A 15,940-nucleotide genomic window follows, 5' to 3' on the forward strand; every position below is an offset into this window, starting at 1 on the left:
TTGCATTTCTAACAAGCTCTACGTAATGCTGACTGGGTCCACACTCAGGATCATCCACACAGACTGACAAATGAATCGAGGGATTCAGGGTCGGATGGTCAGCTGTGGTATAAGGCAAAGGCATTTCTAGAGTTAGAAGATTCGTTTTTTAATTAGACTAAGGTATATGGAAAAATTAAACCAGACAGTGGTGTTTCCTTCTCACTTGTAATTCAGAAGCTAAATTCCATAGTGTAGACCAAGCAGCTATGGGCAAGGAAGTTAGGAGACCTGGGTTCAAGTCCTGATCTATTACTACCTTGCTTCCCCGAAAATAAGACCTAGCTGGACAATCAGTAAAATAAGTAAAATAAGAAAAATAGTAAAATAAGACTAGGTCTTTAATATAATATGATATAATATAATATAAAATACCAGGTCTTATATTAATTTTTGCTCCAAAACACATTAGAGCTGATTGTCCAGTTAGGTCTTATTTTCGGGGAAACAACAGTAGTTAGCTGTGTCACCACAGACCACTCGTCATCCTCTCAGGACATCATTACACCATCTGAAACACACAGGTACTCAACCTGAAAACCTCCAGTGTCAGATCTTACATCCTATGACCTCACAAGTTTGAAAACCTTTGGCAATTTAGTTCCAGAACTGGATGATCAGCCCATCTACATATAAAATGATTCAAGACACTCCAACTTGAAAACACAAAACAAACATGAGAAATAATGACTGGTTAAATTTGAGAACCCGTAACAAATAAATTGCAATTCTGGAGACTGAAAGAACATTTACTTAAATATGTTTCACAAATAAAAAGAGCTCACCAACAAATAACCGTGGACATAGATTTTTTAAATATATAGCAAAGATATTACAATTAAAAAACAAAACAAAAAACTAACAGCTCCCTCTCTGAGAACAGTCTAGAGAAAACAGGACGTATTACAGAATGAGAAAACATCAACTCACCAGATGAGCAGAGCTGAAGGGAATCCTCCCAGGAAAGAAATCTGCCCCTTTTCCTCATGCTGGCACCTCCCCTCCATCCCAGGACACTGCTCCACAGCCTCCCAACACATAGCTATTTTTAAAGATAAAAGGCCACATTCCGAAGTTTGTGGCCACAAGAATGTGAATATCAAATGACCTTCCCATAGCTCATCAGTGAGCCCAAGTAAAACTGATGGCCGGGCCATGTGGGCCAAGTTGGATGGTCTGTCTGTGGCCCGGGCCCCACTTATCTGCTGATACTAGGCAGCTGCCCCTTTACCCTCCACAGGAGTCTGGCCTCTCTCTTTTCAGCACGACAGGCCCAGAAGTCCTTCATATGCCATTCTCATCCTCAAGACCTCAGCCACCTGAAACAGCGGAGAGAGGAAACCCTAGAGGTCCTTGATTAGCTACCTGGCTTCCTCTGTGCCAAGGGCAACAAAGAAGATAAAGCCCAAGGTCTCACAGGGCATGCATTTTATCATTGTTGAGTTTATTCTGTGCCTGGTCCGCTGCTGGTTCTGCCCGGCCATCTTCAGTTAAAGTTAATAGCAACGGCATTAAGTCGATAAGCCTCCCAGCATCCCAGGGAGACAGGTCACCCTCAAGCACATTATCCCCCCTTAACAGATGGGGAAATGACGCCACGGGAAGATTAAATAACCTGCCCAGCCTCAAGAGCCTACCACAGGTGGAGCAGAAGCCGATCCCAGCCCTCATGCCAGCTCATAAACGGATAATGCTCTGGAGAAAGGGTCCTGTGCAGCGTGGATGATTCACATGACAGAGATGAAAAAGAAAAAAGCACAGAGAAAACCTTAAAACCACTCCAGTTGTCTCTTGTCCTGTGTCTCCCCAGAATGCCATGAGAAAAGAATGATTTTTTAATACACAAGTACTAGATAAAAGATGGCGTGGGTGTGGATGCAATGAGAGGACAGAACAGGCCTATAGGCATCAAGGGGCCTCAGTGACTAAGGTCAAAGGAGGGGTCAGGCCAAGCAGGGCTCTATCAGTGACCTCTGTCCTCTGCATCCACAGGGCTCTGCACAAACTGGGTAGCTCTGGCTTGAAATTAGATCCACTTCATTCCTTTACACGAGTATATGCATATCTAACGCGGACAAGACACTGAGAGAGACATAAAGATGAATTGGAGTATCCCTGCAGTCAAGAAGCTTGAAATGTCATCAAGGAGTGTACATAAATCTCTAAAATACAAAGTTAAAAATAGTACGGCCAACAGCAGAGAGGCTGGTAGAATGTCTGGGCTTTGATGGTGGAAGGTCACATCCAGCTATGGATACAGTGGGGTGGGATCAGGGCAGGCCTTGTGGAGGAGATGACCAAGCAATGAAGGACAGGAAAGGGAGACCTGCAGGGGTGGAGAGGAGAGCACTGCAGGCAGTGGCTGGGGATGGCATAGAAAGGGCATAGACGCGAGATGGCACTGGGCTACCCTGAAGACACGCTCAGGAAGAGAGATGTGGGGGACAAAGGTTTGAGAGATTTAGGATAGGAAGACACATAGAAGCCATATCCCCAAACGCTGTAAGTGTGGGACTACGGAGGTTAAATTTCACTCCTGGCCGTAGTGCTCAGCACTATACCTTATTCACAGTAGGCGCTCAATAAATGTCACTGGAGCAAAATGCAAGGAGGCAAGTTAAGTCATGGGAAACGCAGGACAACTGTGAAAGAAGATGCTCAAAACACTGCCTCGATTTTTACAATCAATTGCTATACACTCAGGACAACTCCTAAGTTTATTTTAACTGTCCAAAATATATGCTATATTTTGCCCCAAATCGAGACCATAATACTTGCCATCAGCTTCTCACCCAAGAACATTGTGAAAATTAATGATGACATAATGTCTGTGAAATGTTCAGAGCTCTTTGGAGATGTGTGGCAAAAGGCATCACTATAATTAATATTTAAAGAGATTCTACCCAGCTCTGATCTCTTTTTCTGCAGACTAATGTTACGTCTACAGGATAAGGTGATGCCAGATTGGCCTCTAAATAAACCTTTCCTACAGACAGAGCCCAAAGCAGGTGCCTTTTCCTAAGTCCCTTTCATGTGGCTGATGAAACCACCCCAACAATGCAGGGTGATTTCCAACTTGGTTATCCAAGATTACCCAGGTTTATTCAAGGATGCGGGGACAAAATGCATCAGACAGCAGAGCAAAATAGATTTCAAAAGATGGTCTTCTGGGGGACCCCATTTTTTAAGCATGAGAGAAGCCAGTGAAGACTTCAAGGGGAATCATTTTAGCAAAACCCACATCCTAAGCCGATTAACATTTTTAGGTCTAACACAGTACCCAAGAAAGGAAGAAATAAGAATAGCGCCCTGGGTTCAATTACAAATGGAGTGGAAAAAATAATTTCAAAAGTTCAAGGGGAAAAAAAATCAATCTATTTCCTTCCCCCAAAGCTTTCACTTCTATAAATACACTCACACAAATGGACCTAAGACCACTCTTCCTTATGAAAACCATACCTGTCTGGAATTTGCAAGATAAACGATGTGCCTGTACTGCTTTCAACCCAACGAAGCTCAAACAATGCTCTCCAATCGCTTATCTCTTCTTAAATAACACTCATTTTCCCCTTCTGATGATAAAAGCAATATATGTACGTAGTAGAAAATGTTTCTTCTTAGAAAGAAGAAAATTAGCCACTATAATCTACAAGTTGCTAATTACCCTTCTAGCCTTTTTGTCTGAAAATACACACTTTCAACATAATTGGGAACTTACTACATAGACTGGTTTATAGCCTGACTTTCCTCTTGGAACAATACGCTGTAAACATGTGCCTGTCTCCAGTGCTCTACAACATTATTTTTCATGACCTATAGACAGGAGTGCCATTTGTAAAGCTAAGTCCCTATTGCTGAACATTTGGGTTACTTTAGCAATGTCTGTATGAGACACAAGGTTGAGATAACCATCTTTGCATAATCCATCTCTAGTTATTGTCTTAGGATCAATTCCGATGAGTGACACTGCTGGGTAGAAGACTGTGCACAAGTTTTTGAGGTTTTAGACGTGGCCAAGTTGCCCTCCAGAAAGGTTATCCCAGGCTCACTCCCTCAGCCAGTAGGAAAACTATTTCCCCCAAGTGCTCACTGACTCCTAATTTAGGAATAAAGGGGGGTGCTGCTGCTTTTATTTGCAGTCCTTTGGTTACTCTGGAGGCAGATCTCCCCCCATATGTTTAGTTCCTACATTATGTTTTTCAGAGTATTTTTTTATGTGTGCTATTCATTGGAAAGCCAACATCCTATTCCTTCTCCAAAGGGTATGTCCCGCCCCCGCCCCCAACCTGCCACCTCCAGGGGCAGCCCAGTGACCCCTCTGCTCAGCATCAGTCACCCACATTTTCACGTTGGTGCCCTCCATTCCTTTTGCAACTTCACAGTTTCAGCAGTAAGTCAGGCTCAGTACCCAATAATCAGTCATGTATTTGCTCACCCTGTTATTTACCTGATAGCTCTTGGGGGTCTGCAATGCTCCAGGCACCATAGTAAGAGAGAAGCATAAACATGACACTATGAAAATCCTAGAGAGGGAGAATCAATGAAGCTCAAACAGCAGAAGTACACGAGAATTATGGGATAAGCTGGAGGTTTACGGGTAGGTGAAAGGACAGAGCAGCTAGGCAAAGGAGACCACATGAGCAAAGGTCCTGACACAGGCTAACGTGTAACGTGCCGTGTGTTGAAGGAATATTTTCATTATGAAGGCACGAGAATGAAGGGCTGAAGATGAGACTGAAAATTTAGCTCATGCTGAATTCACCTGCTGTTCTGCTCTCTTCCCTGCACCTCCACTCTGCTTGCAAGCCCTGGCCCATCTCCAACGCAGACTCCTCCAAAAAGCCTTCTGGAGAACCATTCTTACCATCCATCTCTCCACACTTCTCTGCCTGGGCCAGAAGTCTTGGCACTTACACCAATCTACTCAGCAAATCCCAATGAATAGATGGCTCTGTTCCCTGATTCCTGGGTATACATTTTATCAGTCCAGCTAGAGAAGAAACTTCCAGATAGTGATACATTCTCTCATAGCCTCTCCACACTGGGCTAACTTACAATAGGCAATCAATAAAAGCTTATAGAATCTAACCAAATTAAATTGGGCAAAATAAATACAAGAGAAAGGACGAGAGTGCCCAGTATATATATACGCATCTAACTATCACTCAGACAACTGGGAAAATTGAAACTGTCTTTGAAAATTAGATTCTGAACACAATCATGGCAAAAAATAGATCAATTCCCTTTAGGCATGTAATTCTGTACCTACCTAGACATTTCTCAGTTAGGCACCCAAACAGTACTTGTTAAAACTGTGCAGCACCTCCCAAGAGCTTCTGTGAATAAAGGTCAATATGTTCTGGAGATTTGGGTTTTTCTTTTCTTTGCAGGAAGAAGGAGGAGCAAAAAGGAAACAAAGCCCCCAATGTAGTACATGCTGTCTCTGCTGGGGTTTTCCATACTGCTAATTCCAATTCAAAGCAAAAATCCTCATGCCACCTGGGAGGAACCAGGCTCCATCACTCATGCTCTCATGCAGGCAACAAACATTTTTAGAGAATTCTTCCCTGAAGGCAGACAGCCTATACGTGCCCCAAGTGGCTAGTCTCCCCTGTTCTCATTCGGATTCCCCAGCTCTGGATTCATCCCCTACCATAGCATTCATCACACTGCTTTGATTGTTTGTCCCCACACTGGGCTGTGACCGCTACAAGGCTAGTGGCTGTTTCTCTGTCCTTATTGCTCTGGGGCCTAGAATATCACCCTCCACATAGTGGATGATCAATCTGTATTGTGGGATCAAATGTAGTGCCAGGGTTATAAAGGACCTTAGAAACAACCCAGCCCACAGATAGGAAGCTGAGGCCGACAGGGGAAGCAGCCTCTCCAAATACGCGCAGAGAGCTGGTGGTAATTAATAGGTGGAAGAGAGAAAGAAATCAAAAAGGGCAGCAATGCTTGAGGAATGAGGAGGCTGAGGGGCTTGGTGGCGGTTGGAAAGGACGATCACTTCGGGGAAAACTACATTTGGTTCTGCACAGCCTCTAACGCACAGAAGAAAGCTTTTCTCTCCTCCATGACAGTCCTTCAGATCATATAAAAAGGAAACTAACATTTATTGAATATTTACCATGTGTAGGTGGAAAACAGCGATTGTGTCCTCCCTGTGTCTTCTTTTCAGTAAGTTTAATACTCACAGATAATTAAATAAGCAAGTAAATAATGTGCCTCAGGTCATGCAGCTGGTGAACTGGGTCAGACTGAGCCAAAAGCCCAGGCACCTTCGCCTGCACCCCACTGCCTCTCTGACCCTAGCTCTGCCGCTAGAGGCACCCCACTCCCTCTAGCTCTGAGGCTGCAGGGTACCAAGGAAGAGGCACTAGACCTAGTGAGCAAGTTCACAGGTGGGCTTGGCCGTGGCCCAGGATAACAAGCAGCAGCTCCAAAGGCTGAGCATTAGGTCTGCAGCCTCCCCCACCCTCTAAAAGTAGAGAGAGCAGGTACCACTCCTCGCTAGTACTAGGCTGATAGGCCAGACCCACTTCGGGAGCAGGTATAAGATGGAGAAACACAGAGGCCTGCATTTGCCCTTCACTTAGGATACTACTGGTGACAGTAAAGAGCAATGAGGGCAGCTGGGAGCCAGATGCAAGTAAGGCAGTCATCAAAATCACAGTGCTTCATTTCATCTGTCAACACTGTTTGCCAAGCCTCTTCTGGGCTCTGGATTGAGTGAGCAGCAGGGCTCAGCCCTTGCCCGGGAGAAGCTCACAGTCCAGTGTGGCAGGTTACATGGAAAACCCTGTGACCACACGATCTGGAGAGTGTTATCTTGGAGGGATAAGGAGGCAGGAGTGGGAGAGCTTCCCCAGCCTGGAAAAGACTTCTCAGACAAAGCAGGACATTTTGATGTGGGGATAGTTCCAAGCAGCTACATCAAACAAGCTTTGTCAAATGGAAAATCACTGTTCTTTAAACCCAGAAGCAAAAGGAGAAGCCGAGATCTCTGAACTGCTCCTCCTCCTCTGTCCTCAGGGCTCCAAGCAGTACAGTTGAAATATCTGCCTTATTAGACAATCCTTAAGGTAGCTTTCAAAGCTGAGTTTCTTACAGTTCCGCTCTGGTTGCATGACCAGGAAGGGGGCAACATGGGATCCTGGGAGGGATACAACCGAGGGCCCTTTTCGGCGTGCTGCTCTATCCACCTTTCCCCTCTTTCTCTCTCTCTTACTCACCCATTAGGGCTCCGTGCAAATACCAGTCCCTCCCGGAAGCCTTCCTGGATCTCGACCAAGGCATGGCCAGCCCTCTGCAGGGCTCCCAGAGGTCTCTAATACACAGCGCCCTGACCTGCACTGACTCGCTGCCAGCTGCAGGTAAGGCAGGGATTGTCTGATTCACCTGTCTCCGGCCTCTTTCCCAACCCCTCCTGCCCCCATCCCTCTCAGGCCTTTCTTAGCGGCAAATTGTGAGCAGGAATCCTGGAGCAGCAGTGACAGCCATGACAGAGAGTATGTAGCTGTTTGGTGGCACACCCTCTCAGGCCACTGTCCGTCCTCTGCTTCCCAACACCCCCCTGCCGGCTTCCCCAGACCCAGAACTCCTGCTGCCCCAGGCCTTTCGGGCACTCTGGAATATCAATTGCAAACAAAGTGCTGCAGACACCTTTTGGAGAAAAAGCACATTTTATTGGGCACTGCATTTGGAAAGCCCATTAGCCAGCAGCAGACTGAAGACCCCACTTAAAGGACCATGGGACTTCTGAAACACGCTAGCTAAAGAGCAAGAAGCTCATACTACAACGCACTTTCAAGGCTACAAAGCACATTTCCTGATTTTTATTTTTTTTTTTACTGAAAGAGATATGTACTTGGGCACTGAGAATATAAGTAATTTCCCTCAAGTTCAATGAGCCAATCTTGGACTAAGTTAGAGGGAAAACACAAGGACTTTAAGCCTTCCTCTGTGTGTCCCTTCTCTACCCGGAGCACATTCACTGTGGATCTCCCCTAAGTCTAAGAACTGTTAATGAATATTTTAAGAGCCAGCTTCTCCTTCCCATTGATAAAAACTCCACTGACTAGCCGGAGCCAGCTAATGAAAATGGGGGAACGGACCAGAAAGACCTGCGTTTTTCTGGGCAGCCTAAGCCCCGAGCCCCACCCACATCCGTGGGATAGGGATGATTAGAGCAGCCCCAGTACCCTCACATTCTGGACACTCAGCCATGATGCTGCAGGAAAGAAGACACATGACACATGCAGAATGGAGACCTGAGGCTGGTGACCCCGAGAGCTGGGTTCAAAGACAACTGAGAGAAAAGACCATCACATAAGTAGAGAAAGCCAAAGGCTGAATGGTGGTCTGTAAAAAGCATGTCCGTGCATTAATTCCAGGAACCCGTAAATGTTACCTTATTTGGGAAAACGGTCGTTGCAGATGTAATTAAGTTAAGGATCTTCAGACAGCATTAATCCTAGATTACCTAGGGAGGCCCTAAACCCAATGACAAGTGTTCTTTATGAGTGAGACGGAGGGTGGTTTGACACAGACAGAAGAGAAGGAGGCAACGTGACCAAGGAGGCAGAGATTGGAGTGATATGTCCACAAGTCAAGAAATTCCAACAGCCATCAGAATCTGGGGGAGGCAACGAAAGGATTCTCCCTTAGAGCCTTCAGAGGGAGTACGGTCCTGCCAACACCCTGATTTCAGACATCTGGTCTCCAGAAGTGGGAGAATAAAATTCTGTTATTGTAAGCCAACGTGGTGGTGATTTGTTACAGCAGCCGCAGGAAACTAATACAGCGTCTTAGACGTAATCAGACTGATGAAGGATCTGATTCCCAGAGAGGGGGCTGACTCAGCCAGAGCCACTCCACATCAGCCACTGGTTCAGGACACCCTCTTCCACAGCCCACCAGGCCTCTCTGACACCAAAATGCATGCAGTTCCCCAGGGGCCCAGAGCACAGCCCAGAAAAGGGCCTGACAGTAGAGTCTAGGGGGTCCGCAGGGAGCCTAACTGGGCCTCTGGTTACGCTAATACAAAGACAGACTGATCGTCTATGGCGAGCAGGTCTCATCTGCACAGCTGTGTCCGTTCTTAGCTCTGTCCTTTTCAGGGGACTGAATAAACTAGGGCATTCTGCCTGAAGAAGTGAAGACTTGGGGACCTGACCCCCCTTTGCATGTCCAAGTGGCTTAAATGGCTGTCATGGGGAAGAAGAAATGGATTTTTGTGTGGGGCTTCAAAGGGCAAAATCAAGGCCAATGAGGCAGCTACGGCCTGGAGGAAGAGTTCGGTTCAGCATAATGAAGAACTTTCTAATAATCAGAGCCAACTGACAATGGAACAGGAGTGCCTCAGGGACTGGCAGATCTCACAGAGGGAGGCTAGCTGTGCTAGGGGAATTCCTGCCCCAGACAAAGGCGGCACTTGGTCATCTCCGGAGTTGGCAACCCTGTTTGAAGGTCCATGACTGTTGGCAAAAATATCCTCTATAATATCCTGCATGAATCTAGGCTTTCGGCAGGCAATGCTCTCTCTAAGGAACTTACTACACAGTTTTTGTGAAGAACAAAGTACTGCAACTACCCAGGAATGAGCTCAGAAAAGAAATCATCCCTTCTTGTTCCTATGTTCAAAATGTACCCCGCGCTGAGGAAGGAAGAAAGAGGAAAAGCATATTATCTCTATATGTACGTCCAACCTGACCAACAGCATATGCGCCAGGAGCAGGGGAGCCTTGGACAGCCTGGGCTTGACGTCCTTCTCCAAGGAAAGCCAGAGAACACAGGCTCCAGCTACCAACGGAAGTGTTCTCATAAGAACAAATAAATAGCACCCTCATTTCAAGCTTAATAATTGCTGTTCCTTTTGCATCCTTCTGAATTCTACATTTGGAACAAAGGAAAAAACAAAGCAGTAGCTCAGAAGCTTAACTACATTGATCCTCACAAGTTAGCCTTGGAGAGGTCTTTTTGGGGGGGTTCGGGGGAAGGTTATTGCTATTGCTGGTTGTGACAAGGTACAGCCTACACCTTACATTCTGGATACTCAGAGAACAGGAAGTGCAGCATTTCTCATCTGCCTGCACATCTGTCTTAAGTCAAAATCTCAAAGAACGAAGCACTGTTGCATCCGGATGAATTACTCTGAAGTTCTTTCTGTTTAGGATTTTGAAAATTTGCTGTGTTACCCTTTTACAAATGGCTGAACTTCTCAGATCATCCCTCAACAGAGGTCAAAAGAACATACTTCATAATTTTACATTTACCACCATATCTTTTCTAGTCTATAATTAGGTTTTTTTCCCCTCTTCCCCCCGCCCCCAAAGAACCAACATTAAGTGCACACATCAATTAGCAGCCAGTTTGTGAAAAGATTTAAAGCCTGAACTACTTCTAACCAATGGCAAAAAGGTCTCCAAACATCAGGTGGGTCCCTGAAAATAGTGTCACTTCAGTGCAAATAATGGCTTACTGCCTTCACATCAATCGGCCAAGCACCAAACTGGGCTTCCCACTGTCCTTCAGGCAGATAGTTAATTTATTTTAACACTGATATCTGCAGAGATGCGTAATGTAATCTATAGTTACCAAAACAAATTTAAGACCACATTATCCTGCTTCCATGAATATATATTAAGTTTGGTGTATATCTTAGACTATAGTAGGACAGCTACAACAGCTGTACATAAATCAACATTTTATATACTGACGGGTGTTAAGTACACAGGCATGTTTGGTATTTGAAAGCTTTCCGTACCAGATCTTTTGGTATAGTGAAGGAGCCTTTCATGATATAAACAATTATTGCCAAGTGTATCAAGCTTGAAGCTTCAAATTTTACATAGAATATTTATTAAAATAGGCCATATTAAAAAGCTACATTCAAATTCAGACTCATCTTTGAGGTGACCTCAACTTTTCATCAGATGACGGACCTGCATTTCGGGGTCCACATGCTGCAAGTCAGTTCAGCTGAGAACTACCCCGCCCTGAGCATCAGCATCGCGTTTCTAGTTTGACTCAAATCAGATCTTGGGAAAATCACAGGCTTTTGTCAATCTAGTGCAGCCAACACATATCAAGCTTGCAGTAGGGCTAGGCTCTGTGAGGAGGGTTAGAGGGTGGGGGTAAGAGGGACATTGTGCCCACCCTCCCAGGGACTTCTCAAGGCCGTGGTCACACACACAAGTGACCACACACAAAATTCTTCAAGGTTGACAGTGATGGCATCTCTGTGAAAGGTACTAAGTGCAGTGGGAGGTGAGGGGAAGATGAAAACCCTGGACAAGGGGATGTGAAAGACAGTTCCTAGGGCAGATAGGATTTAAGCTGGGCCTTCAGGCATGAGCAAGACCAGCAGGGCACAGGCTTTGCAGAGGGAACAAATGGAAGAGCAAAGGCCTAGAGACTGGGGGTAGGAGGGACTCATGTGGAGGACAGGGTGAGGGAGGAGGGCGAGGAAGAGAAGAGATGGAGACAGCCCATCATGTCCGTCCTTCTGAGGACTCCAGAATTCATTATCCATACAAGGGGTCGCCTGAAGGTCTCTGGACTGCACTTTAGAGAAAGCAGAAGCCTGAGGTTCAGAGAGAGAATGGAAAGATGTGGACATGTTTGAGAGAGATTTGGGGAGTAAAAATGACAGAATTTAGAGAGTGACAAGATTTCAGTAAGGAGGGATTCAGAGAGAGGGTAAGGTCATAGACGACTCTGCTGCCCTGCCATGGAGTTTCCAGCCTGGGAGTAGGAGGGGGACACTGGCCATCAGGTCTCCCACAGCCAGTGTGCAAGGCTCACTTTGGTGACTCCATGGGCTCAGCCCACCCATGCTTCCCCTTTGCATGTGGATGGACACTTCCAGGGGCACTACTCTTGAGGACTTGCCAATGAGAGAGGGAAGGGGAGGAGAATGGAGGGAGGGGGACAGAGAGGAAAGGAGGAGGGGCTGGGAGAGGGAAAGAGAGATGGAGGGAGGGAGGGAGAGGTCCTGAAGAAGTGGGTCTACAGTGGAATGCCCTTGCAGCAGCAGCAGCAGCAGCAGCAGCAGCAGCAGCAGCAGCAGCAGCAGCTCACCACACTACCCGGGCCTGATCTCGCAGGTGAGATTGCTGAGGCTGGGTGTTCCTCCTTTCAAAACTCCCAAGCCCCAGTGTTGTATTGAAGGGGCAGAGAAACCTGCTCTGGAATCTCCTCAATAACCATAGGGATACTATCTGTGCAGACAGCCTGTCTATTTCTAGAACACACCAAGCCCTTTCAGGCCTCCAGGCCTTCGCATGTGCTGTTCCCTGTGCCTGGAACAGTTCTCCCCCCCTTAATTTAACTTTTATTTGGTGCTTCTTACATACTTGGCACTATTCTAAGTACTTTACATACGTCAACTCATTTCATCCTCACAACAACCCTATCAGGATGGATTATTATCCCCAGTTTACCAATGAAGAAATTGAAGCGCAGAGATTAAATAACCTGACCATAGAATATATTTAGTTGTTGGGAGGGGCCAGTATTCAAATCCTGGTGGTGTTGCCCCTCACTGCCTTCTCATTCACGAAGAGATGCTGCCTCTTGCAGAGCTGGACTGCCCCTCCCCCAGCTCTAGTCATGAGTGGCTCCCCTCCTTTAGCTCTCAGTGACTCAGATATGCCTCCCCTGCCCGCTCTCAGAGAGAGCACCCCGCCATTACCTTCTCTCACCTTACCCTGCTTATTTCCTTCCCACCCTTAGCACAACCTGTAATTATCTTATTTATCTAGCTCATTATTTATTATGTTTCTCCAACTAGAACATCAATCCAGAAGGCACGGATCTTCCCTTTTGTTCCGTTTTATTCCTGGAGCTAGAATAATTCTCAGGCACAGAGTAGGTGTTCTATGAATAACTGCTGAATGAACAAGTGGAGGACAGTATCGTGGATGCTCTGAGGTGGTACCCAGGGCCATACAGTATTGCACCACTGTTCTTTACATCCTGTCCTATGCTCCTTCTTTGCCTGCTGCAAGTCCCCAGAAACCTGCACTAAGACACATGGGAGCCAGTGCCCATTTCCCAGTGTATACGGACAACGCCGATATATTTATGACTGTATCTCACCTTCGAATCCCCACACCTGGGTCCTTGAGCATCTAGTGATAAGGCAGGGACTGTGTCTTCTGATCAGCCCCTCTCTGGGCTCCCACCACTGAATAGCATTTGCAGGGCACTGGCTGCTGTTGATGTCAGTGCCTGATCTGATAACAAAAAGTCCCTGCCCTTTGAATCAGGAGGCACCTTGAATACAAATGACATTGTCACAGGAATGCCATCCTGATGGTGAGGTTCTAAGTCAATACACAAGCCTAAACAAAAAACACCATTTAGATACGCCAGCGTGTCTAGCTCCATTTATGGAGCTTACACACTAATAAAAGGAACTAACTGTTATCAAACACGTATTGTATGCAAACACTCAGTTAGGCACTTTTACACATGATCTCATTGAACCTTGTGAGTTTGAAATTATTATTATTCCCCTTTCATGAATGAGAAAAGTGAGGTTTAGAGGCCCAATATCCAAAGCCAGTGTGGATTCAAGGCCAGGTTCAGAGCCTCCTGAACCTCTGCCCACGGTCCTCTGCTCTGAAGTGTCCTGCCTTCTCCTGTGCTTCCACCAGATGCGCCGTTCTCCAACTGGGCCCTACACTTTCCTGCCTCTGTACCTTTGCTCAGATCAGTTCCTTGACCTAAAACGGCCTTTCCGCTTTTCACCACCTGTTGAAATCCTCTTCTTCCTTCCGCCTTCCATGCTGCAGGCTTCCTCAACCTCCCCAGTTAGAATTTGCCCTCCTTGGTGTTCCCAGAGGTCTCAGGTGGTAACTCCCAGGATGGCCCGCAGTCTGATCCTCTTTAGCTCTCACTAGAACCTGAGCAACGTGAGGGTAGAGTCTATCAGTGTTTTCCCTGTTTGTTTCCACCGGAATGGGTGGTGAGAAAGTGCTTGTGCTGAACCACTGAAGAAGGAAAAAGGGAAAGAAGGCACCTGAGAGACCTAAGGCTCTGGATAAATTACCTTTCAACTACAGAGCCCCGGGCAGGAAAGGCACACTTGGGTACTGCAGTTCTGCTGTTTTCCTGCTCCAGTCACCAAGCACACTCTCACTAGTCCTCTGATGTCATAAAGCTTGAAACTTAAAACCAGGAAGTCAAGGAAGGAAATAAAATAATAAAATCACTTCCATAAGAATCCTTTCATAGTAATGGATTTCACCCATACCCTGGGGAAACCATAATTGCAGCATGAGGGGGACAAGAGATTGGGCGAAAGAACAAAGTTCACCTTCTAGGACGTCACCGTTAATTACCTCATGCTTATTCTGCTATCGCGGCACCAGAATTCACCTCTCCTGGAAAATATGCACCTGGCAAACGGTAGGCCTCTCCAATCACACCTATGTTGAACACCCACCAAAGAATGCCTGCTCTTGAGTGATTTTATATTGTCTTGATTGGAAAACAGCTCAACCATTGCGTTAGACTAGAAACAAAAAGATGCTGGCCTCTATGTCAGGACCCCTAGAACTGGGCATTTATTTTTGCCCAAACAACTATTTTGAGGTTTTTACAAAAATAACTGACTCACAAACAGAAAGGCTTCCAAGCCACGTTGGAAACAAATCATTACGCTGTTGAATATTTTATGATGGTCCAAAGCGCTGAAGGAGGGAAGGCGAGCATTCACCAATCCTTGCCATGCCTATTTCAGGATTCTCAAAGCAAACTGCAAATGTCTCCTTTATTTTCTAAACACCCATTTGTAAGTGCTGGGTGGGTTCTTTGTGAAATATTGCCTCTACCCAAACTGACTCTAACTATATTGACCTGGAGATTCCACTTCTCCAGAGTTTACAGTGGAAGGACCCCACCCATCACCTAGTGCACACACCTCCCATTTTATAGGCTGCAAAACAGTGAGGGGACTTGCCCAAGGTCACACAGTCAGTGGCTGGCAGGGGAGCCACCAGGAGCCAGAGGAGAACCCTCTATCCCTATAGGCTGACTCAATACCCCTCCCAAAGTTCAGTCAAAAGCTGCAGCTGGTTAGCGACATGACCCCCGAGATTGACTTCTGTGGGTCCCAACATTCCTCTCCACCCCCAAGGAACCCTGGAGCTGAGGACACTCAGGGGTGCCCCTCAACTCACAAAATGGCAATACAGGCATGGCGTTTCAGGGGATCATTCCTGGTGAATTCCTCCAGGTCCCGGTGTGGCCGTTGAGACCCGCAGAGCAAGCTGGTCAGAGGTCACTCAGAAAGTTGGCGCTGGCCGAGGTCGCACCTGAACCCAGATCTCCTGCCTCCCGGTTTGCCGCTCTTTGCACTACACCATGCAGATCTCGAAAACTTAAGCAACACCTTGATACTGTCTAAAGATTTAACTGTTGCAGACCCTGAGCGAATCCGCGGACGCCACCATCGCCCCGCCAGAAGTGGGGACACGAGGACTGGAGGCGGTCGCGGGTCCCCCGGGGTTGGCGGTGCAAGCTGAGCGCACGGCGGAGGGCGGCCCGGAGGAAGCCAAGCGGCAGGCAGTATGCAGCTCGCGCAGGCCCGGGGTGTGGGGACAGGGAGTCCCCCCAAAACTTTGCGGCGCGGGGACCTCGCCCTTACCTGCATAGGAGGCGCCGCCCGCGCGGACGCGGACCTGGCGCTCTTGGTGAGGGGCTGCCCCACCGGGCGGCGGGCTCGTACGCGGGCAAGGCTCCGGCAGCGGCTCGGCTTGGGCTCGGCTGGGACTCCGCCTCCCACGCCGCGGCTGCAGCCGGAGGCGGGGGGGCGCAGGGCCGGGCCGCGCCCGCGCCGTCTGGCCGCGGCAGGTGCTGAGGCTGCAGCTGCGGAGCCGCCAGCTGCCGG

At 47.3% G+C, this 15,940-nt stretch overlaps 1 protein-coding gene across 5 annotated transcripts in view; it reads right to left on the bottom strand.

The window, feature by feature from the left end:
• FRMPD1 (FERM and PDZ domain containing 1) overlaps window positions 1–15,940 on the bottom strand; it is a 114,230-nt gene that overhangs the window by 56,533 nt on the left and 41,757 nt on the right. The window contains exon 1 of one of the 5 annotated variants that reach the window (XM_019729136.3): window positions 15,698–15,889. The exons of 1 other annotated variant lie outside the window; for it this stretch is intronic. The gene's annotated coding sequence lies outside the window, so the exon portion shown is untranslated. Of the gene's footprint in view, window positions 1–969; window positions 1,484–15,230; window positions 15,596–15,697; window positions 15,890–15,940 lie in introns of those variants that run through there. 3 more of the 5 variants (XM_019729141.3, XM_019729139.3, XM_074330730.2) reach the window with 3 other exon arrangements.

This window comes from Rhinolophus sinicus, chromosome 16 (genome assembly GCF_057876585.1).
Source record: "Rhinolophus sinicus isolate RSI-liver-muscle chromosome 16, RSI-T2T, whole genome shotgun sequence".
In the NCBI taxonomy this organism is placed as follows: Eukaryota; Metazoa; Chordata; class Mammalia; order Chiroptera; family Rhinolophidae; genus Rhinolophus; species Rhinolophus sinicus.